Source organism: Schistocerca americana, chromosome 1, assembly GCF_021461395.2.
Source record: "Schistocerca americana isolate TAMUIC-IGC-003095 chromosome 1, iqSchAmer2.1, whole genome shotgun sequence".
NCBI classification, from domain to species: Eukaryota; Metazoa; Arthropoda; class Insecta; order Orthoptera; family Acrididae; genus Schistocerca; species Schistocerca americana.
The window spans coordinates 1,206,313,083-1,206,338,712 of NC_060119.1; positions in this window are offsets into that span (position 1 = coordinate 1,206,313,083).

The window sequence follows — 25,630 nt, forward strand, 5'->3', positions numbered from 1 at the left end:
TGTGATCGCAGACCGAGCGCCACCACGGGGCGGGTCTCGAGATACGGAAGAGCACTCGCCCCAGTTGTACGACGACTTTGCTAGCGACTACACTGACGAAGCCTTTCTCTCATTTGCCGAGAGACAGTTAGAATAGCCTTCAGCTGAGTCAATGGCTACGACCTAGCAAGGCGCCATTAGCCTTACATAGTTTGATAGTTATCGTATGAAATGTCTCATCAAGAACGATGTATACAACAAGGATGATTAAAAGTTGGGTATTATAGCAGCTACGTACTTTTCTTGCTACCATTCATTACGTATTTTGTTTCAGACCTCTCACTAGACTGCGTGAGATTAACGCGTGCCTTTCGGCTGCTTCAGTGTGGCGTAGCTGTCTTGTTACGCCACAACAGATACATCTGACATTGGACGTCTCAACTGCAAGCTCTTTGCTTCTCGTATTTCGGACGGAGGTAGTATGGACCAAGACAAACACAAATTGTCTAGTAAGCATGGGCTCTCAAATGTGTACCTTAGGAGCTATGAGCACGTAGTCAGTAAAAGAACGTGTACCACAATAGTAAGCCGGCCGAAGTGGCCGTGCGTTTAAAGGCGCTGCAGTTTGGAACCGCAAGACCGCTACGGTCGCAGGTTCGAATCCTGCCTCGGGCATGGATGTTTGTGATGTCCTTAGGTTAGTTAGGTTTAACTAGTTCTAAGTTCTAGGGGACTAATGACCTCAGCAGTTGAGTCCCATAGTGCTCAGAGCCATTTTGAACCACAATAGTAAAGATGAACACGTTTTCACTGCTCCTAAGATATACATTTTAGGGCCCATTTTCACTCGTCATTTTCGTCTTGCTATGGTCCATACCATTACCTCTCAAAATATGGAAAGCAAAGAGCTTGCAGTAGAAGGATTTTTGCTTCCAAATTTCGACTCAGTCGTTAACGGATCACGGTCCCTTTCTCAAATTCATACACTTTGCCCCATCATCCCTTAAAATTTGTACCCTCTTCACTAAATCGTGTTGTAGGTATAAATTTGCGTCAATTCTCAAACGTCGTGAGACATCTACAGTGGGTATGGTGGACAGAGGGAGGTAGTGGACGTGAACGATGGTATGATAGACCATAACACATGTTCCTCACCTCCACAAGGGGCTGACAGCCTGGCAGAAAGATGCAAGCATAGAGCATTTTGCTGCGATTAATTGGCATATAATGGGTGTATGTTTTGTGAGTGGTGCAGCAGCTCCACGCACTATGGGTCTTAACATCTGAGGTCATCAGTCCCCTAGACTTAGAACTACTTAAGCCTAACTAACCTAAGGACATCACACACATCCATGCCCAAGGCAAGATCCAAACCTGCGACCGTAGCAGCAGAGCGGTTCCGGACTGAAGAGCCTAGGAACGCTCGGCCACAGCGACCGGCCTGGTGCAGAGGTGTTGGTGCTATTCACCCAGTGTTGAGCATTTATTTCAAAGGCAGAAATTAATTCTTGGCTATAATGTGAAGTACTGGTAGTTTGGCGCTATGAATCAGCAGCGAATGGATAAATTCGGCGAATTCTGTAACCGTCCATCGTTGCGTTACAACACGATAATGTTGACAGTGTAACCACTGGAACGCTCCCGTCTGGAGAACGAGTTTTTCGGTATTCATTGTGCTTAAGGTAGAAAAAGAGAAACACAATTACAGTTACTGATTTATTGTATTTAATTTGCAGTCTGTGGACATAAATACTACACTACTGGCCATTAAAATTGCTTCAGCACGAAGATGACGTGCTACAGACGCGAAATTTAACCGACAGGAAGAAGATGCTGTGACATACAAATGATTAGCTTTTGAGAGCAGTCACACAAGGTTGGCGCCGGTGGCGACACCTACAGCGTGCTGGCATGACGAAAGTTTCCAACCGATTTCTCAAACACAAACACCAGTTGACCGGCGTTGCCTGGTGAAACGTTGTTGTGATGCCTCGTGTAAGGAGGAGAAATGCGTACCATCACGTTTCCGACTTTGATAAAGGTCGGATTGTAGCCTATCGCGATTGCGGTCTATCGTATCGCGACATTGCTGCTCGCTTTGGTCGAGATCCAATGACTGATAGCAGAATATAGAATCGGTGGGTTCAGGAGGGTAATACGGAACGCCGTGCTGGATCCCAATGCCCTCGTATCATGACAGGCATCTTATCCGCATGGCTGTAACGGATCGTGCAGCCACGTCACGACCCCTGAGTCAACTCATGGAGACGTTTGCAAGACAACAACCATCTGCACGAACAGTTCGACGACGTTTGCAGCAGCATGGGCTATCAGCTCGGAGACCTTGGCTGCGTTTACCCTTGACGCTGCATCAGAGACAGGAGAGCCTGCGATGGTGTACTCAACGACGAACCTGGGTGTACGAATTGCAAAACGTCATTTTTTCGGATGAATCCAGGTTCTGTTTACAGCATCATGATGGTCGCATCCGTCTTTGGCGACATCGCGGTGAACGCACATTGGAAGCGTGTATTCGTCATCGCCATACTGGCGTATCACCTGGCGTGATGGTATGGGGTACCATGGGTTACACATTTCGGTCACTTCTTGTTCGCATTGAGGGCACTTTGAATAGTGGACGTTACATTTCAGATGTATTACGACCCGTGGCTCTACCCTTCAATCGATCCCTGGAAAACCCTACATTTCAGCAGGATAATGCACGACCGCATGTTGCAGGTCCTGTACGGGACTTGCTGGATACAGAAAATGTTCGACTGCTGCCCAGGCCAGAACGTTCTCCAGATCTGTCACCAACTGAAAACTTCTGCTCAATGGTGTCCAAGCAACTGGCTCGTCACAATACGTCAGTCACTACTCTTGATGCACTGTGGTATCGTGTTGAAGCAGCATGGGCAGCTGTACCTGTACACGCCATCCAAGAGCTGTTTGACTCAATGCCCAGGAGTACTAAGGCCGTTATTACGGACAGAGGTGGTTATTCGAGGAACTCATTTCTCAGGATCTAGGCTCCCAAATTGCGTGAAAATGTAATCACGTGTCAGTTCTAGTATAATATATTTGTCCAATGAATACCCGTTTATTATCTGCATTTCTTCTTGGTGTAGCAATTTTAATGGCCAGTAGTGTATAAGCATCTACGATCTAGAATGAGATTTTCACTCTGCAGCGGAGTGTGCGCTGATACGAAACTTCCTGCCAGATTAAAACTGTGTGCCCGTCGAACTCGGGACCTTTGCCTTTCGCGGGCAAGTGCTCTACCAACTGAGCTACCGAAGCACGACTCACGCCCGGCACTCACAGCTTTACTTCTGCCAGTACCTCGTCTCCTACCTTACAAACTTTACAGAAGCTCTCCTGCGAACCTTGCAGAACTAGCACTCCTGAAAGAAAGGATACTGCGGAGACATGGCTTAGCCACAGCCTGGGGGATGTTTCCAGAATGGTAGAGCACTTGCCCGCGAAAGGCAAAGGTCCCGAGTTCGAGTCTCGGTCGGGCACACAGTTTTAATCTACCAGGAAGTTTCATATCAGCGCACACTCCGCTGCAGAGTGAAAATCTGAGGGCATAAGATCAGAATAATAAAGCTTGAGGGACGACATCCCAAACAACATCCTTTGTAGTTTTATTTTTGAAGTCACAGAGTGCGTTATCACGTAATAACAACATGCGATGCAGTGCTGTCTGTTGTTTTTCTTACCTTGCGACCGAAATGAGTTTCTGTTGTTGTTGTTGTTGTGGTCTTCAGTTCAGAGACTGGTTTGATGCAGCTCTCCATGCTACTCTATCCTAGGCAAGCCTCTTCTTCTCCGAATAACTACTCCAAGCTACATCCTTCTGAATCTGCTAAGTGTATTTATCTCTTGGTCTCCCTCTACGATTTTAATCCTCCACGCTTCCCTCCAATGCTAAATTGGTGATCTCTTGATGCCACAGAACATGTCCTACCAACTGATCCCGTCTTCTAGTCAATTTGAGCCACAAATTCCTCTTCTCCCCAATACTATTCAGTACCTACTCATTAGTCACACGATCTACCCATCTATTCTCCAGCAATCTTCTGTAGCACCACATTTCGAAAGCTTCTATTCTCTTCTTGTTTGCACTGTTTATCGTCCGTGTTTCACTTCCATACATGGCTACACTCCATACAAATACTTTCAGAAAAGACTTCCTAACACTTATATCTATACTCGATATTAACAAATTTCTCTTCTTCAGAAACGCTTTCCTTTCCATAGGCAGTCTGCATTTTATATCCTCTCTACTTCGACCATCATCAGTTATTTTTCTCACCAAATAACAAAACTCCTTTACTAGTCTAAGTGTCTCATTTCCTAATCTAATTCCATCAGCATCACCCGATTTAATTCGACTACATTCCATTATCCTCGTTTTGCTTTTGTTGATGTTCACCTTATATCCTCCTTTCAAGACACTGTCCATTCCGGTCAACTGCTCTTCCAGGTCCTTTGCTGTCTCTGACAGAATTACAATGTCATCGGCGAACCTCAAAGTTTTTATTTCTTCTCCACGGATTTTAATACCTGCTCCGATCTTTTCTTTTGTTTACTTTACTGCTTGCTCAATATACAGATTGAATAACATCGGGGATAGGCTATAATCCTGTCTCACTCCCTTCCCAACCACTACTTCCCTTTCATTTCCCTTGACTCTTGTAACTGCCATCTGGTTTCTGCAGAAATTGTAAGTAGCCATTCGCTCCCTGTATTTTACCCCTGCCACCTACGTAGTTTGAAAGAGAGTTTTCCAATCAACATTGTCAAAAGCATTCTCTAAGTCTACAAATGCTACAAACGTAGGTTTGCCTTTCCTTAATCTATCTTCTAAGATAAGTCAGTATTGTCTCACGTGTTCCACCATTTCTACGGAATCCAAACTGACCTTCCCCGAGGTCGGCTTCTACCAGTTTGTCCATTCGTCTGTAAGGAATTCGTGTTAGTATTTTGCAGCCGTGACTTATCAAATTGATAGTTCGGTATTTTTCACACCTCTCAACACCTGCTTTCTTTGGGACTGGAATTATTCTATTCTTCTTGAAGTCTGAAGGTATTTCGCCTGTCTCATAGATCTTGCTCAGCAGATGGAAGAGCTTTGTCATGGCTGGCTCTCCCAAGGCTATCAGTAGTTCTAACGGAATGTTGTCTACTCCCGGAGCCTTGATTCGGCTTAGGTCTTTCCGTGCTCTGTCAAATTCTTCACGCATCTTTATCTGCGTCCTCTTCAGTTTCCATAATATTGCCCTCAAGTACATCGCCCTTGTACAGACCGTTTATATACTTTGCTCGATTATATGTCTCTTGTTAAGGCTCAGCCGTTAATTAAGAAGGTAACATATCGGCATCATAATTCGCCAGTAGCAACAATATTGCATAGGAATGGTCAATGTGGACAGTGTATGAACAGGTATACAGTAATAATCACTGCTTTCTTTTTTTGTTGCTTTGAGTTAGGGTACGGCGTACTCCCACACTCGCGTTACGAACTTTGCTTCTTGAGTGCAAATATCCCAAGACACTTAAATGGTTGGAGGATTACATACAGTTCATTACGCATATCTGCAGTCAAGATTTCCTGAAAGTAGCAAATCATACATACCAGAATGATACGTTTTGCCCAAAGGCACTCTCCCCGCACACAATACAAAGGTTCCTGCCTCTGCTGGCTTCACCAATTAAAGCCAAAGCGAACAATATGTCGCAAAAGTTGAACATTTTTCCACATGTGAGTCTATGTCAGAACTCTGGAACAACATTCAGAAGTTTCAAGTATGCAAAATCCAATACGTAACTGCAAGATAAATAGTTGAATTCCATGTAAGAAAATGATAGTTGATAAATACACTGTGCTGCTGCGGTCACAGGTTCGAATCCTGCCTCGGGCATGGATGTGTGTGATGTCCTTAGGTTAGTTAGGTTTAAGTAGTTCTAAGTCTAGGGGGCTGATGACCTCAGATGTTAAGTCCTACAGTGCTTAGAGCCATTTGACCCATAAATACACTCTCAGCCTTCCTTCGCGTTCACCTGTCAGATGACTCCTGGCGTTAGGCGGTGGGTAGCGTACGGCCAGTAGCCGGTGTAGGGCTGCAACGGCCCTTACCCTTTCTCGTCTATACTGTACTGTACTATTGACTGCTACGTCTATTGTTGATGTTTACTATATAATTTGGATACAATCTCTAAAGAACAAGTACCTAATTAGCTCAGTGTGCTGCTTAAAACGAAAATCTCTCTAGTGAAGTTAAAAAAACAGTCGCCTGTTAATATTCGTCCACACACTGTACTTTTCTACGTAAAGCACAAACAATAGTCCAGAAAGCTTTTGTTGCTTAGTTCCTGCGTAATGACCGTAGTGAGACTTCATTTAGCAAAGTTTACAATCACTCACCAGATAATAGCCGAACTACTGCAGCGTGTCTTGACCGTGACTTATCGAACAAAGAGGTTATCAGAGTCGGAAGACCCTGCATATTGTGCAACGACCGTTGTAATTTCACTCGTTTTACACCAGAATCACTTTGTGCCTGCTCATTAATTTCTTCTTTAAACCTCCACTTTACTGGGACAATGCAGCAACCACGGTTTACACAGGAACAGTTACTCACCATAAGAGTTTCCACCTATAAGCCTGGGAACCCTTAGCTTTCTAAGTGCTGCATTTTTCTTAAGAAATTTTTGCAATGTGTGTTGATAAAAACGGTACTTGGTTTTAGAAAACAAACATAAACTCAGAGGTTTTCAAGAGTAACGTCATCTGCACTGAACAAATCATGCGTTACTGTATTCAGTTGTGAAATCTGTAAACTAACTTTGCTTCGCAATAGAGTCTGGTTGCTTTATTTCATTGCGACTAGATACTGGCTACCTTGCTGTCAGAGTACCATACTGCTGTTGTGAATGATAGAGAAAAAAACACACACAATCTAGATTTAAGTAGTGCTGATTCTATAATGTAATGTATAATGTTGCTGATGTGAACAAATTTAAGGCTATATTGGCATACATTGACTTTATGAACTCCTGATGCTAAATACTGAGCTCACAGAAATGTACATTATTTCAGTAATGTTGTAAACAAATTGCAGTTTACTGCAGGAACTATGAACTAAAATCATATTATGCAAACATTTAATTAAGCAGCATTATTCATTTACTGTTACGGCTGTTACTTCCAAATGCAATGAAGTTTTTATCTGGTAACCAGAATCTGCTATCTGCCTGCCATTCAGTAATAATTCGTAGTTAGCCATGAGGTCAACAATAAATGTAGTTTTACTCATTAAAGGTCTCTGTAAACAATCAGCACAATTAACAGTGCAATTTTATCAACTGATGCACTCTAGTCAACACAAGTGGCTCTTTCTCCTGTACCGAAAGTTCAGGTGTCATTTCTTAAATATTTCAGGAGATAACGACGTTAATTTTGCCAAGAAACCAGTACATACTAACACAGATTCTAATTAAGGTGCCTTCTAAATAAAACAAGATTTAACCGTTTACTTTATTTTTGCAAAGAGCAGTTATTATCAAAACGAAGTTCACCTTTGCAGATAAACAAAACTTAAAGTTTTTGCCTTGGTTGCTGAAGTAGTGTTTGACTATACCTTTTTGCAGTGCTCATTTTACAGTGAACATTAAGCTGAGGGTTGCTGGGTCTGAAAGCTAAATATGTTTAGCTCATGTTCCTCTTGATGTACCAGCTTTAATATTTACATTCATATTTAAGTGTTCTTATGCAAACGTCTATTTGCAGTTGGTAATTATAACAATGCCTTCACAATTTCCATGCCCTCTCTTCATGTAGTCTTCTGTACAGTTACTCTTTCCACAACTTCAGGAACTGAATTTCACTCCACAGTAAAAACAATTCCTTTTATTACTGCTCAGGTGCATACTGAGTCCTACCATGCAGTTTTTAGCACTTTTAGACTGGTGTTACTACACAGTTCTGTTCCATTTATGGGTATTATTAACATTGAATACTACAGTAGTGCACGTTTCTCATTTTTGGCACGCTCCATGTCATTACAGCCCTCATAACAAGTCTACAATATTGTCATTACAAATAAGGTGGATTCGTATAATCTCTTTGAATAGATATATATTAAAGTTTGGTATACATGTCAACAGAAATGCACACACAAAACTACGGTTGCTATAATTTCACAAAATTACGTAAAACATTTCTGAAGAAACTTCTTGTCACATTAAGCTAAAATTTTTTTAAAAAGTCTTTGTTGACATATAATGTAGAGAATTTTCATATTACCATTACAAGGGAACGAGCATGAAGTGTTCTGATCTTGATAAAGCACGAGCTGTTTGGCAGAACAATTTGCTATTACAGATGGGTTATAAAGTGAAGTGCATTATCTTTGAGATTCCATCAGAGAGATAACTTCAGCAATCATCTCAAATGCGATTTAAAAATTTAGAGAACGGAGTGGATTCTAACCCTGTACTTTATATCTACATTGCATAATGCTCACCACGAGACCATGAACTGATTCATCACTGTAACAGCTCGTCAAGAGTGACAGCACTTCCTCCACACACTTCCGCATCATATAGTGTTGCCAGATCGCGCATATGGCTGGACGTAGCACTATGAGGGCCACCTGATTATATTTGCCACATTGAATGAACGATTCCGACTTAGTATCTACGGTGGCTGGCCGGCGGCCAGGTTTTATGTCTTAAGACAGCACCTAAAATGTAAACTTCCTGATGAACTCCACATTTAATTGGGCTCAAATTTCACTAACGGTTTGGGAATCTGGTAGCTTCATGACGTGCTGGATATGTCAGTAACTTCTATGACAAAATCAGTGAGAAAAAACGCATACCCGCTTTGCCACTGCAGAACTGCAGGATTTCCTGAGCTATTGGCACGAAATCACAAAACATGAAATGGCAAGAGCAAGTGGAATTAAATTTGGGAAACGGAGCAATGAAATGCACATTCTAATAACGAAAGAATTATCTGCGACCTGCGTAATGGGATTAGAGTTTTTGTGAGCGTGGAACAGTGTCATTGACCTCTCAATCGACAAGTGCATTTTGACTGTTAATGGAGAAGAAATGATTGTAGATTTATTACAAACAAAAGTATACCATGGCAGATATTATCAGTGTAGCAGAGTTAGACTTATACAAAAGGAACTGCAGTATATTAACTAAGTCCAGTCTCACAGTTTTAATGAAACAAGATCATGTAATAACAGTGTGAATGTGGAATCCAACAAAAGTCACATTCAAAACAAGGTAGCTCAATCACAATGTCTCAGTGCGGCACAGCATGCCGAACTGTCCGATCTGTTGAATAAATACATAGATGTCTTTTTTTCTGCGAAACCCAGGATTATTAAGGATCATCAGTACAAAATGAAAGTAATCTCACCCGAAGTCTATGGCTCATCCACTTATCCCATCTTGTGGGCAAAATGCGAAGCCCTGAAGAAACATATATGATAACGCTGGACTGGAAAGTAGTTGAAATGTCGCTATCATTTGCTAGCTGTGAGCAAGCCAAATGAACAGTTACATGTAGTTCTGGACGCTTGAAGGAGATAAACAAAGTACCCATGCGACAAAGCCCAGAAACAATTGAAGAGCAAATACAAAAGTTTCACAGAGTTTGATACCTAACTTGTAATTATCTCTGGCTTCATACTGGCAGATGTTACTGCTGGAAAATTCCCGAAAATACACATCTCTTTTGGAAGGTGGAGTTACCAGTTCAGGGTCCTTGCTTTTGGGTTGAATGTTAGTGCTGGAGAATGTATTACGACACTGTATTTGAATCAGAGCTGCTGAATCAAGTAATGTTGTATGCAGATGACTTGGTAATCTCTACTGCTACTTGTAAGGAGCAGTTGGAAATAACAGAGAAGGTATTGGGAAATTCCTGTATTCCTGATTAACAGCCATCTTGGAGAGATCTGAGTTTGGAAAAGATCAGATCAAATTTTTAGGCCACTAAATGTCACCTGAAAAGACTGTACCTGACCTGAACATGATTAAAGCAATAAGGAATTTTCCACTGCCGACTGTGAAAAACCTCATTGCTTTTCTATGTCCTGCATCATTTTTCAGGAGGTTTGTGTCCCAACAATTCCTGAAACATGACCATTTACTGAAGTTATTTATGAAAAATACTCCGTGGTAATCTTGGAAGAATGCCAAGTACAATTCACTAGAATTGAAAACGCTATATTGCACTCAAAGATGTTACACCATCCATACACAAGAAAGATTTCTATATTGCTTTCCATGCCTCATATTCAGGCCTCAGATCATGTTTCTTTCAGATCATAGAAAAAGATGGAACACCTGAAGGACAAGTGATAGGTTTTGCCAGTAGTGTATTAAGTGGATGTGAGAGATCATAGTCAGCAACCGAACTGGAAGCTGTGAATGTAGACTGGGCTTTCAAAAAGTTCCAGTACACAGGTAAAGGTATACTGTGATAACAAAGCTCTGAGCTTTCTACTCAGCAGCAGTCTGCTATAGCTGTGGTTGGCAAGATGGTCATAATCCTTGCAAGGCTAAGATTTCGAAATACTGCACATCAGCAGCAAGGACAAAATAATAGCAGACGTTCTTTCTAGGCAACATGAAGGTTCAGCTGTATTCTCGGAAATCATAGAACAAGAATCAAATCTCGAGGTCAATTTAATAGATCTGAGGCACACGCAGAGCTACCTAGACATGCGCTATAATATGAGTGACTTGCAGAGTACTGAAAACAAATGGGACAAGATAAAGCAAATGCTACAACTAAACATTTCTGCAAAGTTGTATGACAAAATACACAATAACATGTTGTTCCCTATACGCAATCTTAATACAGATCTATAGTTGTGTGTGTGTATAGTCACAGAATCATTGCAAAATTTAATATGGTACTTTTCCAACTTATGTAGTCGCACATCAGATTGTACGGACTTGCTCAATTTGCCAGAAAACAAAACCATTGAGCAATAATAATAAGACAGAATTACATCCCATTGTCGCCAAGAACCATTGGAAACTGTGGCATTGATGTTGCCTGCCCTTTAATGCAGGTAACAACAACAGGAGAGGATTGAAAATTATAGTTTACCTGTATGATCTACTTCCCAGGTACGTTAGAATGTATGCACAAAAATTGTGAAAGACTGCATTCCGTGGTTTGACAAGCCACTGGCGCTTTTGTCTGATGATGCTACCAACTTCATAGGAAGGAAATTTAAATCTTTCCTATGAGAGAATGGTACAAAAACAAATGTTAATCTAGAATTTCCATCTGGAAAGTAACCCAACTGCAAGAAGATTCAGAGAATTTAATAGATTCATGTGTACACATGCACCACAGCAGCAATAACAATGGGTCGAACAATTAGCACCTTTTGAGGGGATAACAAACAACCCACCTAGCACTTCTACTACGCAAGTACCAGCAGAGTCATGCGAAGAAGGTCAGGTAGGCTATTATCTCATTAACTGACAGTGTGGAAAAGAGGAAAGAAGCTTCCGGTAAGACATTAATGAGAACAAAAAAGTTTAACATGATATAGCACTTCTTAGAAACCACACGAAACCAGCACTAGGAATGAATAAGAATAAAAAAATGGCAGCTAATGTAACTGGCCCATTTAAAATAGTAAGAATCCCACATTGAGGATGTTATTTCATTGCTTCATTTCTAGCTTACGTGTGTTAGACTGGTAACTGCAACATGCCATCGTACTTTTGACTTACGCTTCCCGAAGGAAACCTTTCTTAAATGCACTGCATAGATTTTTGTTACATCTAAATATTGTTTTTCCGATTTTATCCTGCTAATAGGGAAAGATGCGCTAGACGTTATATAAAATAAGAGCATGTAACGTACCATTCCACGTAGACTACAACAGCTAAAATATGAAATACTTCTTTTCTGCCGTCAGGCTTGGCAGCCAAATCACTTTGCTATGTAACATAAACTACAGACCTCTTGAGCGAGGTGTACGTTGTGTTTACTGGCGTGTAAATTCAAATTACAGCTGTTTTGACAAGCTTTGTGCTCGAAAGTCTCTACAACGTCATTACGGATCCGCAGAAACCGGACCACAGAAACCCGCCAGGAAAGATTAAACGCTAGGCTAGAGGGAAAAAAACCGTAAAGAGCTTACATTGGAACAGAAGCCGCAACTTTGGATAGCTGTGGATAATATTTCTCTTTAAATGTAGTCATTAATTAGGTAACACGAGATTCCGCGTCAGATACCAAGTATAGAAGTAGTTCTGAGAAAGGAAAGTAATTACACAGGGTGAAATATCAACTAAATGGACAAACTGCAGAAGTTAATTTCTGGCAGAAAAAGGAACAAAAATTTCATATCAATATCTGTACGTAAGTGTACGGTGACTCCACGATGAAGCAGTTAGTACTATGTATTAGAGAAAATGCTAAACTATTAGCCATTAAAATTGGAACACCACGAAGATGACGTGCTACAGATGCGAAATTTAACCGACATGAAGAAGATGCTGTGATATGCAAATGATTAGCTTTGCAGAGCATTCACACATGGTTGGCGCCGGTGGCGACACCTACAACCCGCTGACATGAGGAAAGTTTCCAACCGATTTCTCGTACACAAACACCAGCTGACCGGCGTTGCCTGGTGAAACGTTGTTGTGATGCCTCGTGTAAGGGGGAGAAATGCGTACCATCTCGTTTCCGACTTTGATAAAGATCGGATTGCAGCCAATCGCGATTGCGGTTTATCGTATCGCGACATTGCTGCTCGCGTTGGTCGAGATCCAATGACTGTTAGCAGAATATGGAATCGGTGGGTTCAGGAGGTTAATACGGAACGCCGTGCTGGATTCCAACGGCCTCGTAACACTAGTAGTCGAGATGACAGTCATCTTATCCGCATGGCTGTAACGGATCGTGTAGCCACGTCTCGATCCCTGAGTCAACAGATGGGGACGTTTGCAAGACAACAACCATCTGCACGAACAGTTCGACGACGTTTGCAGCAGCATGGACTATCAGCTCGGAGACCATGGCTGCGGTTACGCTTGACGCTGCATCACAGACAGGAGCGCCTGCGATGGTGTACTCAACGACGAACCTGGGTGTACGAATGGCAAAACGTCATTTTTTCGGGTGAATCCAGGTTCTGTTTACAGCATCATGATGGTCGCATCCGTGTTTGGCGACATCGCGGTGAACGCACATTGGAAGCGTGTATTCGTCATCGCCATACTGGCGTATCACCTGGCGTGATGGTATGGGGTGCCATTGGTTACACGTCTCGGTCACCTCTTGTTCGCATTGACGGTACTTTGAACAGTGGGCGTTACATTTCAGATGTGTTACGACCCGTGGCTCTACCCTTCATTCGATCCCTGCGAAACCCTACATTTTAGCAGGATAATGCGCAACCGCACGTTGCAGGTCCTGTATGGGCTTTTCTGGATACAGAAAATGTTCGACTGCTGCCCTGGCCAGCACATTCTCCAGATCTCTCACCAACTGAAAACGTCTGGTCAATGGTGACCGAGCAACTGGCTCGTCACAATACGCCAGTCACTACTCTTGATGAACTGTGGTATCGTGTTGAAGCTGCATGGGCAGCTATACCTATACACGCCATCCAAGCTCTGTTTGACTCAATGCCCAGGCGTATCAAGGCCGTTATAACGGCCAGAGGTGGTTGTTCTGGGTACTGATTTCTCAGGATCTATGCATCCAAATTGCGTGAAAATGTAATCAAATGTCAGTTCTAGTATAATATATTTGTCCAATGAATTCCCCTTTACCACCTGCATTTCTTCTTGGTGTAGTAATTTTGACAGCCAGGTGTGTACATGGCATTGTCAGTTACCTCATTAATGCACAAGTAGTAACGTGGATAGCACTAATGGACTCCATTGTTCCCTTCGTTTCAGTATGTATGATTCCAGCTAAATCGAAGCAAAGCGGTCTGTTCTTCACCGCAGCAGAAGTCAAGGTGTTTCTCCTTTACTCCTGAGAACATAAAAACGGTCGAGAGGCATCACAAATTTGCCGAGGCACTTGATAGGCAGTGCCAAACAACTAGGGTTAACAGACATCCAGTTTCTAAAGGATTCCTTCGTTTTTTCACCCAAATTTTGCTCCTCCGATTATTTTTACCGGAAGTGAATAATTCTCCGTTTTTGTACTTAAGTCTATTACGAATTACATTTTATGGAATAAATGTTATCTTCAAAATGTTGAAAAATGACTTTGTTGTAGTTTTTTTGGTTATGAGTTACTTAGAAATAGTAACTAAAAGACTAAAAAGGTCTGACTTAAGTGTGTTAGAGACGGACAAAAAAATTAGACTTCGAATTCTAAACTTCATGGGGAAGGAAAGACAACTTTTTTGGTAGCAAAGCGAACTCCAAAATAGATTCTGTATGCCATTACAGAAAAGAGAAACTGAAGACGTTAACAACTTCTATTGCGGTATGCTCAGCGTCTGCAAAATGGTATGCTGTGACAGATGACAGGTGCTACGCATCCTTGCAGCATTCTCTCTACAGGAAAGGACTCAGTTCAGAGATTCTGGAAATAGTTCGCAACTGTCTCACTTAATTAAAAATATTTGCATGGGTGACCTATATAAGGAGTTCAGTAGTCATAGAGATTAGAGTAGCGGCAGTGTGAACTAGAGATGGGTCGTTCGTGAACTAACGGGTCCAAAGGAACGGTTCATCAAGATGAACGGAACGAGCGAGGAACGAATTCTAAGGAACGATCTTTCATAGTTCACTTCGGTCACGGCTTTCTACTTATACTTCCTGGGAACGGGAAACGGTCGCTCTCGTTCCCGAACGGCACGTCGGTCGGTCTCGTTCCAGCCTCGGTCCCGTTCCCTCCTGTCTCGGTCTCGGTCTCCCACGGCCGGACTCGTCCTTCTTCGCGTGGCCACTCGTCGCAGTTCCACTGCCGACTAGTTCATTATCGAGTCGTTCGTTTCGTTCGCCTCGAACGCCCATTCTGGTTCTGTTCCGAAACTTTTCTGAACTCTGAACTTCTGCTTCTTTTCGTATAATACTCTGCGTCCACGACCGCTAGTTAAAATGTATTTTATAATTATGTAAATTAGATAAAAATTACGTGGTATGTAATACATACATACATCTTTTCAGGTAACAAAACGGCTTACTTCACCATTTCGATAAACAGCAGAAGAAATGAAACTTCCTGGCAGATTAAAACGGTGTGCCCGACCGAGACTCGAACTCGGGACCTTTGCCTTTCGCGGGCAAGTGCTCTGCCATCTGAGCTACCGAAGCACGACTCACGCCCGGCACTCACAGCTTTACCGCCGCCAGCATCCCGTCTCCCACCTTCCAAACTTTACAGAAGCTCTCCTGCGAACCTTGCAGAACTAGCACTCCTGAAAGAAAGGATATTGCGGAGACATTGCTTAGCCACAGCCTGGGGGATTTTTCTTTCCGGAGAGCTTCTGTAAAGTTTGGAAGGTGGGAGACGAGCTACTGGCAGAAGTAAAGCTGTGAGGACGCGACGTGAGTCGTGCTTGGGTAGCTCAGATGGTAGAGCACTTGCCTGCGAAAGGCAAAGGTCCCGAGTTCAAGTCTCGGTCTGGCACACAGTATTAATCTGCCAGGAAGTTTCATATCAGCACACACTCCGCTGCAGAGTGAAAATCTCATTCTGGAAACATCCCCCAGGCTGTGGCTAAGCCATGTCTCCGCAATATCCTTTCTTTCAGGAGTGCTAGTTCTGCAAGATTCGCAGGAGAGCTTCTGTAAAGTTTGGAAGGTGGGAGACGGGATGCTGGCGGAGGTAAAGCTGTGAGTACCGGGCGTGAGTCGTGCTTCGGTAGCTCAGACGGTACAGCACTTGCCCGCGAAAGGCAAAGGTCCCGAGTTCGAGTCTCGGTCGGTCACACAGTTTTAATCTGCCAGGAAGTTTCATATCAGCGCACACTCCGCTGCAGAGTGAAAATCTCATTCTGGAAGCAGAAGAAATACTTGTAAAAAGGCAATATTTTTGGTATTACACATGGAAAGGACGTCGGCACGGCACACAAGAGTGGCCATTTTCCGTCTTTTTTTGATCCAAGGCAAAAGAGCATGTTCATTGTTATGGAAGGCAAACCGACTTACAACTGAATGAAACCAGCGCTTCGTAATCGAGTGTATGGTGTCACATTTTGTTAAGAGAATATGGTAACTCCTACGATATTATTTCAGTGGTACAGTGTGGGGCATGAAAAAGTCGGTCCCGAATACTAGACTGCTCATTCTCGCTTGCCAATCGTCATCTATTGTTTCGAAGTTGTTTCCATTAGCTTATCTGTTATTTCTTCACTTCCTAATAATTGCATGTTTATCTATTCTGCTCGTGGCAGTCTGTACTCGGGGCCGATTTTCGTGCGCCACCTTCTATTATTTCACTGCGATCAGCCACATGACGCTACAGTTGGCTAAATCAAGAAATTACAGGTGTGTGAGAATTCTGTTACGAATAAAAACTCTGTACTCCAGAGGGGAGGCATGTGCCCCCTCTTGGCGCCTTCCATCTTCAGTCACCTATGCTATTAATTTTCAATTTTTCATAAGAACCATACACCAAACACAATGAACGGTGAACGAGTAAAAATGAACAGTTCCCAAAAAAGAGCGATCACCAGTGAACTAGTTCCCAAGGATGAACGACTTTGCCCATCTCTAGTGTGAACAAAGATGTTGATTATGATGCATATTAGCTTAAATTCTTTTCTTCAGTACCTGAGCGAGATGTATCAGATATTTCCGAAGTGGTGGGATTTTTGTTCAGTATCCCTGATTGCAATGCTTTCGTGGAGCGAAACACTTACGAGGAATAATTGGCGCGGCACAAGAAACAGATGTTCAACAGATTTAGTCAAGGCAGAACTCCAGATGACAGAACTATTAATACGTGCCCTTTTAAAGAGTGAATCTTTAATTATTAACAAGCGCCAAAAGTTCGGGGAAATACAATTATGATCCATCTGAACCTGACTGATTAGCGCTTGAAACTGGTAAATATGTACTTTCTGTGTTCTGTATATGAATGCTTCTGCACTAATAGTATTTGGTGCCCTCTGTTAAATATGTGGAATGGCTATGTAATTTTTTGTGGGATATAATGTATATATATTATAGCTTTCAAAATATTATTGTAAACAAAAGAGCTGGCTGGAGCAGCATCTAACACATGGCATTACACTGATTGAAAAGGAAGCTCTACAGCCTATGACAAGTACTCTACTTGCCTCAGAAGTTTTCTGACTGCGTAGGCGCGACAGTGTTTTGTAAACATTTTGTAGTGTAATGCCATGCTTGGCGATGACATTCGTTTGTGAGCCTGGCTACAGTGTGGATGCACGTTACCCATGTGAAGAGGCGTAAGCAGATGCTACTACCGTTTTGCGAGATTTCTGCAAAAGGTACAGGAGTTGCATCGATAAAGTGAACAGAAGAGAATAAAAGCTAAGGCCTCCGTGGGGCAATCGGCTAGCGCTTTCGCCTGGTAGCCGAAACGTAGATGTTTAGAGCACAACTGGGGACGAATTCGTTTTAATCTCCACCGAGGTGAGGAAAAACGTCGCCTTTATCAGAGATACACGGCTACTGTGACGATTTGGCTCTTTTTAAATGATGCCACAGAGCCTTATACATATTCAACCATTTGACAGTGGGGGTAACAACATGGCTTTACACAGACGTTCTACTGCTTTCTGTCTACGCTTCACGTGTGACACAGCAGTAGAGCGAGGCCCACACAAGGAGGGTATTATTTGCATTTATTTCAGCGTGTGTACCGCGATTGCCATATGACAGGGTCTCTCTCTCTCTCGATGTCGATTTTTATTTGGTGTCCTTTAACTGTCGGTCTGCAGAAAGTCATTGTTGTTCGAAAAACATTGTCGTTATTGTTATTTTACAGGTTGTGTGAAGTTAGTAGTGCAATCAACCTGGGCAAACTCCTAGCTCTGAGATAGAAGAGGATGTTGGTAGTCCACGTTTGGAACATAATATTAGGTGTAATTTGTCTATGCAACTGCCTCTCACGTGAAAGGTAAGTTGTTGTATTTTTTCTGAAATGTAGTGATTCAAGGAGTCATTATTTCACCCTGAACCCAGTTGTTGAATGGAGCTCTATGCTGAAAATTTCCTTTCAGAGACAAAAAATAACCTCGATGAACTGCTTTTGTTATTATTATTATTATTCATTTAATTACCGCTTAGATTTAATTATTATTATTATTACTGATTCAAGGAACTAGTACTTAAGTATTCAACCTCTCTAAGAAAAGAGTTTAGGTCTTTGAAATGAATAAATAACCAAACAGATCACACTAGACGACGTTTACGTTCAGGGGATTGTGCATGGGAGACTAGAGGTCTGCTGCTGTACGCTGACTGTAAGCAGTATTCGTTGTCTCTGCCGGTCGTCGAACTGCGTGGTGAATCTGTAGGAATCTTAGTCTGCGTTAACTACGGCCCAATTTTCCTTTCTATGGAAGCCTGTCCGTCGAAGAGGATTTGTTTAAAAGTCTTTAAATTAATGACCGTGTTAAGTTTGCAGGTTCGAGCTTCAACAGTGCAATGAAATGTCTCGTAGGCGTGCACAAATATTTGAAAATGTGAAACCATAAGATGGAGAATAATTTGCGCAATACACACCTTGTTTATGCTGCCGAAAAATTGGTTTATTACTCTCGCAGAAAATGTCTTTCATTTAAAGATGGCGGTCTCGCAACAGTGCTTTCTCTCTTAAGCCGTAGTACATTCGTCCATACTTATTAAGATCAGAAGCTAAATCACAACAGTCAACATCGAACCAAAGCTCTCATAGTTCAAGAAATAGTGAGTGCGTCAGCGATAATGGTGCTTTCTCGCAGTCAGTGCGCGCGAGTACGCTTCAAATAATATCTTGTCCGGCCACGTATTTCTTACTCTCGCGTTACACGAACCGCTACAGCTACAATCAATACCATTCGAAAGCTTGAGACAGTTTAGTTTGCGAAGTGTTAATACTTGCATTGCACACCATGGAGGCCACTTTGAATATCTTTTGTAGCATGTTGGAAACACGTACCATGTACTGTGTGATGTACCAGAACTATATGCGTCACTGTAAACTAACTTCCCTCTGGCGGACAGCCGGCCGCGGTGGTCTCGCGGCTCTAGGCGCGCAGTCCGGAACCGCGCGACTGCTACGGTCGCAGGTTCGAATCCTGCTTCGGGCATGGAAGTGTGTGATGTCCTTAGGTTAGTTAGGTTTAAGTAGTTCTAAGTTCTAGGGGACTGATGACCACAGCTGTTAAGTGCCATAGTGCTCAGAGCCAACCATTTGAACCACTGGCGGATATACATTCCACAGTGGCACTACTCAGTATTTTAGGTAAAAGTTTTAAATCTTTAGTGTAAGTGGCTGAAGGTTGCACGGAGGCCACTGTGTAGCACTGCGATAATAGCACTGGCCGTCAGCAATGCAATGTCGACATGATGGGCACACAACAGTGCGCAAGTGAATTGCAAAGCGATGATAGCTGTGCACAGCAGTAAAGCGCCCGGCCCAGCGAAGAATAATGTAGCAAGCTGGTCGGTGTCACCATATTCGAGGGAGTCTCTTTTTTATGGGTGACATGACTAGACACCAGGTTTTAGAGAAACAAATGGTCAGTAACGGAGTACAAACGAGACTGAGTTTGAACACAGGACGTCATTCGATTCCGGGACTAGGTCATCCTTGAGCAGCTGCACCACGACACTGGAGCACTGCTGGACCGCGAGACTGGACAGCCTCCGGATCGAGACGAGGCTGCAGCTGGCGCCGCGCTGGGTACTTCGCAGGACTTGGTGCCACAGCCCCTCTGCCCTGCTGTCCGTGCCTGCTGTCCGCCGTCTGTCTGAGGGGCGCAGGTCGAGACCCGCCCACAAACGCCTCCGCCGCCATGGAGTGAAGAGCGGGAGGGCCACTGCTTCGCACGTCGCTCCACCAGGAAGTGCCGCTGTCGCAACTGGCAGTGGCCTTGCCTTCGCCCCAGCCGGAGTCCTGTTGCAGCATCACCGGGCACCATCCTAGCACCTGACGGCAGCTGCACCGTCCAGAGCTTACGGGGAGAGGCGTGCCTACCTCATGTAGAGCTGAAGATATAATAAAGTTATATTGTAAAATTGTCCACATAATTTCCACTGGTTCCTCACAGCACCACACATGCACAATGGTGCCACTACAGAGTGCTCCATACAGAGTGGTGCCAGCAAGGCCAACGTCGCAGCGATCAACAGTGTGTGTGACACCCGCGCAGCACGTCGTTCAAGCCAGAGCCCGTAGCGTTGCCTTTGGGCTGAGTAGGACTATTCTGTTCTCGTGTGATGGTAGTCATGGGATCAAAGTTTTTAGCGCGTGGTTTTGCGAAATTTACATTTATAAAACAGGAGGAACACGTGGATAAGTCGCCTTTTACAAGTAATGATGAAGATGAATGATTAATACATGTACGTGGCACACAGTGTAATTTACTGAGGCATTCTGAATTAACTTTTCATAACTGAGATTCACAGTCATGTAAAATTTTTTGAATGACATCATGTTTACGCCAGTGACTGTTCAAATGGTTCAAATGGCTCTGAGCACTATGGGACTCAACTGCTGAGGTCATAAGTCCCCTAGAACTGAGAACTACTTAAACCTAACTAACCTAAGGACATCACACACATCCATGCCCGAGGCAGGATTCAAACCTGCGACCGTAGCAGTCGCGCGGCTCCGGACTGAGCGACTAGAACCGCTAGACCACTGCGGCCGGCGCCAGTGACTGATAAACTTTCTATTTCCACTATTGCAATTTCGGCCTTAGTCCATTATCAAGTGCAGATGTTTTGGCTTTAAGCCATGTCAACTTTATGCACGCTGACACATTTATATGTCGTTGTCATTAGCTGTTGACATGGCTTAAAGCCGAAACATCTGCACTTGATAATGCAGTAGTGGAAATAAAAAGGTTAACAGTCACTGGCGTAAACATGATGTCTTTCAAAAAAGTACCGGAATTGCTTTGGCACACGGCTAGGCAATATAGAGATCCATGTGGCTCACGATTAGAGAAAAGAAGTAACTTCGTAGAACACTTCTGGACTATATGTTCTGTGCATATTTTTTTGTTGCAGTGTGATTTTTATCGCGGATAGTAGAAGCGTAGGTAAACTCAGAGACACGAGGTGCCTCCACCAGTGCAGTCACTAGGGGATCAGCTGGCTCAGTTGACAGAATATAATGTGGCTATCTTTAATGAAGTATCAGGAAAGACTCGTTGGATAGAAGTATTGAAGTCGCAAACTCTAGGAGCGGATACGACTGTGGCGAGTTTTCCGAAGAAATCGGAAACGAAATGATTGTCGGAAGTACTAAGCATATAGGAAAGTCAAAATAACCTTCGGTAAAATTAAAAACAAGCGTGGTGACGTATTGTATGTTAACCGGGGGCCCAGAAACGACGGAGAGGCTCCGTCCCCGCCGCAGCCGCAGTGGTCCGCAACCCCACGACGACTACCGCAGTCCACTTCACCCTTCCGCCGCCCCACACCGAACCGCTCTTGCAGGGTTATTGTGCGGTTCGGCTCCCGGTGGACCCCCCCCCCCCCCCCCAAGGGAACGTCTCACACCAGACGAGTGTAACCCCTATGTCTGTGTGGTAGAGTAATGGCGGTGTACGCGTACGTGGAGAACTTGTTTGCGCAGCCGACATAGTATAGCTGAGGCGGAATAGGGGGAACCAGCCCGCATTCGCCGGGACAGATGGAAAACCGCCTAAAAATCATTCACAGACTGGTCGGCTCACCGGACTCCGACACAAGTCCGCCGGGCGGATTCGTGCCGGGGACCAGGCGCTCCTTCCCAACCGGAAAGCCGTGCGTTAGACCTCCCGGCTAACCGAGCGAGCTATGTAGTGGCACACTACAGATGCGTAGAAAAACACATAAAGTTTTGTTCAGCTGAAGCCACACTTCAGGTTTCTGCCGCCAGAGCGCTCGACAGCGCAGTGAGACAAAATGGTGACAGGAACCGAGAGAGCGTATGTCGTGCTTGAAATGCACTCACATCAGTCAGTCATAACAGTGCAACGACACTTCAGGACGAAGTTCAACAAAGATCCACCAACTGCTAACTCCATTCGGCGATGGTATGCGCAGTTTCAAGCTTCTGGATGCCTCTGTAAGGGGAAATCAACGGGTCAGCCTGAAGTGAGTGAAGAAACGGTTGAACGCGTGCGGGCAAGTTTCACTCGTAGCCCGCGGAAGTCGGCGAATAAAGCAAGCAGGGAGCTAAACGTGCCACAGCCGACGGTTTGGAAAATCTTACGGAAAAGGCTAAAGCAGAAGCCTTACCGTTTACAATTGCTACAAGCCCTGACACCCGATGACAAAGTCAAACGCTTTGAATTTTCGGCGCGGTTGCAACAGCTCATGGAAGAGGATGCGTTCAGTGCGAAACTTGTTTTCAGTGATGAAGCAACATTTTTTCTTAATGGTGAAGTGAACAGACACAATGTGCGAATCTGGGCGGTAGAGAATCCTCACGCATTCGTGCAGCAAATTCGCAATTCACCAAAAGTTAACGTGTTTTGTGCAATCTCACGGTTTAAAGTTTACGGCCCCTTTTTCTTCTGCGAAAAAAACTTACAGGACACGTGTATCTGGACATGCTGGAAAATTGGCTCATGCCACAACTGGAGACCGACAGCGCCGACTTCATCTTTCAACAGGATGGTGCTCCACCGCACTTCCATCATGATGTTCGGCATTTCTTAAACAGGAGATTGGAAAACCGATGGATCGGTCGTGATGGAGATCATGATCAGCAATTCTCCACGTTCTCCCGACTTAACTCCATGCGATTTCTTTCTGTGGGGTTATGTGAAAGATTCAGTGTTTAAACCTCCTCTACCAAGAAACGTGCCAGAACTGCGAGCTCGCATCAACGATGCTTTCGAACTCATTGATGGGGACATGCTGCGCCGAATGTAGGAGGAATTTGATTATCAGCTTGATGTCTGCCGAATCACTAAAGGGGCACATATCGAACATTTTTGAATGCCTATAAAAACTTTTTGAGTTTTTGTATGTGTATGCAAAGCATTGTGAAAATATCTCAAATAATAAAGTTATTGTAGAGCTGTGAAATCGCTTCAATCATTTGTAATAACCCTACAAATATATATATATATATATATATATATATATATATATATATATCTATATATATATATATATATATATATATATTCGTCGGCGCCTGTAGCTTCGACGCTGTGCAGCGTCGGTGAATGACGTTTTTGGACACGGGTTCTCAATGCACATTCTAATTCCCCCCCCCCCCCCCCCCCCCCAGAAGTTGGTCAGTGTAATTTTGTCCTGTGTATGCTGGTAGCATACCAAGTATGTAAAATTGAACTTCGCTTTAGCTTGAGTATTAGGTGCCGTTGCACAATTTAATACCAGTTTATGCTTAATAAGTACTTGCTTGGTCCAATCGTAATGTTTAACACATGCAGTGCCATGTCAGTGCAAACGATGACTGATTTGTTCAACAGGCAGTGCGTAGTCTTATGCCAGAATGAACTAAGCGTCATTTTTTTTTTTAATTGAGTTAGTCACAGTTTTAAAATGATGGAGTTTCATTTTGTCTTACGCCACAACAAACTGTCAGACAACTCACCTGATTTCGTTGCTGCTGTGAAGGATCTCTTTGGCAGAAGGTTGGTACTGTTCACTCTCTTATTCCAAAGTGAACCATACGACATCACAAGATGGCCCTCTGCCAGGCACTTTATTGTGAGTAGTAGAACAATCACGTAGATGTAGCATGGCAGAAAACGACGCTAATTTTGAAGACGAGCAATTTGTTTCTGTTTATTCTAACGTATAAGAACCTAGTGATGGCCCCTCTCAATTATCAGATGGTAAGTGGATTTTAATAACTAATTATACTTTCGTTTAAGGAATAAACTCGTTTATTTGAGGTTTCGTTGTTTATCTCACATGCCAGAGTGAACCACGACCACGAGTGGTAAATCTATGGTCACTGCTCAATCGATAGTTAGTGTATGTCGATATTTCAGCCAGTGCTGCCACACAATAACGAGCGGAGAGAAATATTGACCCAGTGTAAAGAAATACGTCTTTATTAGGGCGGGAAATACGATTTATTGTGGAGCTGGTTCACTCTGGTGAAAGAGTTCTTCAAAGAAGTTTATCTCGCATATTCGTCAGCCACGAAAGTAATGAAATGGAATATCTTAACTTGGTCTCATAATTGGCGTTCTTAATAAACCAATTTTTAAAACCAATTTGTAGATCTAAGCAATTTGTTTTTGAGATTAACATGAAATTTCTGGAAATAAAAGAAGAAAAGGAAATAGGGAACAATGGAAGAAAATCGTAAGGAAGAAGACCCGAAATAGTACGGAAACTTACGTTATCAGTAAAGGGGAGACTGTCCAAGGAAAGACATTTGTTGATTTTGATTGTTCATGCAAAGAAAAATGCTGACAGAAAATAAACTGTGAGGAGAAAAGAAAGTGTTTTGACACATTTTATGGAAGTGGGTCTTGGGCTCTGCAGACATCAATAATACATGGTTCAGTTAAAAACGCTCCCATCAAAAGAAGCGTTCTGAAACCGACAAGAAGTTTTCTAGGAATTATTGTATTTCTAGTGTGGGTGGAAATGACGTGTGAAGGTACGCAAAGTAACTTATCTAAAGACTCTGCAGATTTCTGGCAGCAGGGTGCATCGAGACATAGCCAAAGCAAAGACAAGCTCTTTACGCAACCAGTGTGGAAAACACGTACCTCATAACAAATGTGCTTACTCAATGATTATCGACATCCATAATCATATTAATAGTTTTCCCACTACATTGAGTCACTACTGCTGAAAAGATTCGTGAAGAAAGAACTTGGACAGTAGCCTGAATTTTAGTTTGATATACAGATTATTCATTGATAAGCTGAAGAAATAAGATCCCAGTGTTAAAACTCCGAGCCAATCACTGTACGAAGAAGAATTTAGACGAGACTTCAACCTCAGTTTCAAGCCTCTCAAAATGATACATGTCAAACACGCGACAGACTAAACATGGTAATTACAGCAGAGGAGACACTTAGGCCCAGTGAGCTACGAAGATGAAAGAAGCAGGAATTGCACCGTAGGAAGGTTGAAGCTGCAAGAGATTGTCTGAAAAGTGGTATGGAGAACTCCAGACAGAAGATAATCTCACAGTTTCTCCATTTGATTTGCAGAAAGCATTACTGCTGCCAAAATTGACACAAGGTCTTGCATACTATAAACGTCAGCTCTCCTGCTTTAATCTTGGGATTCATGACTTTGCTGGAATGAAAGTAGTGCTTCAAAAGTAGCTCAAGTGTCTATTCAAGTATACCGAATCCCATGATATTGGTGCAAGGATGTTAGTATGGTCCGATTCGTGTGAGGGGCAAAACAGGAATTTTAAAATTACTAAAATTTGAATGCATTTGGTTCAGAGTGACAGAAATAACATTGAGGAAATTACCCACAAATTTGCTGAACCTGGTCACTG